This window comes from Octopus sinensis, linkage group LG6, assembly GCF_006345805.1.
Source record: "Octopus sinensis linkage group LG6, ASM634580v1, whole genome shotgun sequence".
NCBI classification, from domain to species: domain Eukaryota; kingdom Metazoa; phylum Mollusca; class Cephalopoda; order Octopoda; family Octopodidae; genus Octopus; species Octopus sinensis.
In genome coordinates this window covers 69,818,088-69,821,817 of record NC_043002.1, presented here as the reverse complement: position 1 = coordinate 69,821,817, position 3,730 = coordinate 69,818,088, and the positions used below count along the sequence as shown (strand labels likewise).

The 3,730-nt window shown below is 40.1% G+C and overlaps 1 non-coding gene across 1 annotated transcript; it reads left to right on the top strand.

Annotated features, from left to right (window-relative positions):
• Positions 1-2,697: 2,697 nt before the first annotated feature.
• On the top strand, positions 2,698-2,769 carry Trnaw-cca. Its single transcript has one exon. It is a non-coding gene; the product is annotated as a tRNA-Trp (tRNA).
• Positions 2,770-3,730: the final 961 nt, after the last annotated feature.

Sequence of the window (3,730 nt, the reverse complement as noted above, 5' to 3'; positions counted from 1 at the left end):
TGAGTTCAAATTCCGCCGAGGTCGAGGTCGACTTTGCCTTTCATCCTTTCGGGGTCGATAAATTAAGTACCAGTTTCGCGCTGAGGTCGATGTATTCGACTTAATCCGTTTGTCTGTCCTTGTTTGTCCCCTCTATGTTTAGCCCCTTGTGGGTAGTAAAGAAATAGGTATTTCGTCTGTCTTTACGTTCTGAGTTCAAATTCCGCCGAGGTCGACTTTGCCTTTCATCCTTTCAGGGTCGATAAATTAAGTACTAGTCCTTGTTTGTCCCCTCTATGTTTAGCCCCTTGTGGGCAATAAAGAAATAAGAAATGTTAGCACGCCGGGCGAAATGCTTAGTGGTATTTCGTCTGTCTTTACGTTCTGAGTTCAATTTCCTCTTCAACTCCACAAAATTTTCTGTCTGTGTACCTAAGTTGTAAAGTACTGTTATTGTTGTTAAAGAAATAGGTATTTCGTCTGCCGTTACGTTCTGAGTTCAAATTCCGCCGAGGTCGACTTTGCCTTTCATCCTTTCGGGGTCAATAGATTAAGTACCAGTTGCGCACTAAGTCGATCTAATCGACTGGTCCCCTCAGATCATAAATACGAAAGAAGTGCCGCTCAGCGGGCTAACGATTGTGTCAGCTCGCCGCCTTTATACAATCTATTAATATCATTATGTAACTACTATAATGAAAGCCGTTTATTACAATCACGGATATTATCAAACGGTTATTGTTATGACTCCTTCCAAAAGTGATCATAATATGCAGGCAGAAAAGGAAACAGAGCTCCCGCCCCTTTACATGGTCGCTGAGAATGGTGAACGGGAGAGAAGACGGTAACCACGAACCGGAATCTTGTCCTGGATTATTGAACAGTGTAAAATCCCTAAATGGCATTCAAGGTACCGAATGGTAGTGTTAAACCGAGCGACGGATTAAGTAGGCCATCATGAGATTTGGACTCAGAACGAAACGCACAAGAACAAAAATTCGCGTGGCAGCCAATCCGATGTTCTTGCAGTCCCACCACTACAACGCCCTAGATTGGTACTTATTTGCTGAATCCCGAACGGATGAAAAGAAGTTTACTCGGCGTGGAATTTGAACCACAAGGATCTCTGTCTAACGATCACTGTTTCTAGTTGGTTATATCTACCATATAGATGCTTCTATGAAAACTTGCCACCATCAATGAAGAGTTAGGTAGTTGGTTAATTTGGAAATAGTCTTGCTATTCGACACTACGGAGAAAATTGTAAAATTTTAACCAACACTATGTCTATAGACTATCAACACCATGTCTTTATATTCAAAATCTTCGGGAATAGAAAACAAGTAGACCCAGCCGGACTAGTTATAATCCTGTGTATTGATTTAAAAAACTATTGCGTAAGCTTTTAAACTGTTTGCTATAAACCCTATAATATAGGATATAAATCAGATATACAGATTTAAATATTTTAACGCATTCTTGGTTGCCAGCTTGACTGATCTCTCTATTTCAGTCCAGAAGACTATCATATACAGAGGCAGAGTGTTTAAAATTGTCTACAAATACAATACTAGCTAAAAATCTATAGATATGATCTGTAATACAGCAGAGCAGTATCGAAGCAGGACAAACGGATCAGTAATGTATACATCCTACCACCTGAGAAGAATGCCTTATTACATGCAAATAAGTCTATCCAATGTATTTAAACCCTTAAAAACAGTCGATTTAAAAGCATTGTTTCTTATTTCTTTTTTACCCACAAGGGGCTAAACATAGAGGGGACAAACAAGGACAGACAAACGGATTAAGTCGATTATATCGACCCCAGTGCGTAACTGGTACTTATTTGATCGATCCCGAAAGGATGAAAGGCAAAGTCGACCTCGGCGGAATTTGAACTCAGAACGTAACGGCAGACGAAATACGGCTACGCATTTCGCCCGGCGTGCTAACGCTTCTGCCAGCTCGCCGCCTTATTTAAAAGCATTGTTTCTACGAAATGAGAAAGAAAGCAGTTAGTTGCTGATGGGTTTCCAACGCAGGGGTGAAAATCCTCCGGCTGATTCCTTTTTTTGTTTTTGTTTTTTTGTTGGGAACGCAGGGTTTAGGGTTGTATACAGTCAAGGTGTGACACACAAACATCTGTCTGTTACACACAGTGATGGCCCTCCCTTTTAACATCAGCTTAGCTGTATCCTATACACTTTTATGTAAGTCAGTTCCATTGTCCCTTTCTTTCTCTTTCATGCACAATATGTTTGCATAATCTTTTACACACTGATGTAAACAAGCACAGCGCTAATATGTATATGTGTGTGTGAGGGGTATACACACACACACATACACACACACATACACACACACACACACACACACACATATGTCTGTATGTATTTATGTATGTAAATAAATAAAATATGTACCAATTGTGAAATAGTTTTTACTGACTACTCTTTTACCCAAAATATTTTGGCTTGTAAGTAATCCTAATTATTGTTCATGCTACTGTGTTGTTGTTGTTGTCGTCGTCGTCGTTGCTACTTCTATAATTAATATTAATATCGTAGCCCTACAAGGTACTAATTAATTGCAAGATGCGGACGAGTAAATCCATTCATAAAATCGACTGATCATCATGTGAACCAAAAGTCATGGCCGTTTGATGTTCATTATGAGTTATAGTTATATACGTTCATTGAAAGCTGATTGCTAGCTGGCCCTGTGGCGCAACGGTAGCGCGTCTGACTCCAGATCAGAAGGTTGCGTGTTCAAATCACGTCGGGGTCACAGAGTGCAGTCGCTTTTTTTTTTATTCCTCTTTTTTTTAAAGATAGATGTATAATTATTAGGTCGCTGTTTGAAACTACGCCATTTACAAAACATTTATTTGCTTAATATGACTATTAATATTCAGATCAGTCTCTAATTCCTCACACCCTCAATTAAAGTAAAGAACCCCTTCGGTCATGAATGACCATGGGATTGCACCTAGAAAGTTCCACTCCGAGGCACAAGTCCGTGTAAAGTTGTTTATGGAAGACCAGCAGTCGCCCATGCATACCAGTTTCTCCTCTCCACGCCACTGATGTTATCCAAGGGTAAGGCAAAGGCCGATACAGCTTGGCAACAGTGGGCATCACAACTCATTTCTACAACTGAGTGAACTGCAGCAACGTGAAATAAAGTGTCTTGCTCAAGAACACAATAATACATAACCCGGCCCAGGAATGGATCTCACTAGTTTATGATTGTGAGCCCGATGTTACAAGTATAATTATTAGTGTATTTCAGGAAAATATAGTGTGTCACGGCTGGAAAGCCTTTAACCATAATGCTACTTCAACGATGCTGATCTAAGCAGTGTCAGCATCAACAACAACAAAAGCAACAAGAATAAATGGTTTCTTGCAGACGATATTGCATGTTGTTATGGCTGTCATTGCTGCTGCGGTCGTTGTTGTTGTTGTTGATGCTGATGTTGTTATTTAGCAGTAGATGAACTCTAATCCAGCATATCTACATTCAATCATCGTCATTCCAGCCGTGATCAGTTCCATTGTTTTAGGGTATTTAGGGTCGGATTATCTATTGTGTCTTTCCGCTTTTTAACAGTGAAATGTGGATTGAAATCTGACTGCTTCTATTTCTATCATGCAGAGGCTTTCTTGTTGGTTTGTCTTCTGGCTTTGGAAATATGTGCTAAGAAGTAGGGGTGCGTTAATGTCCAAGAAGTCGGGAAGGTGGGACC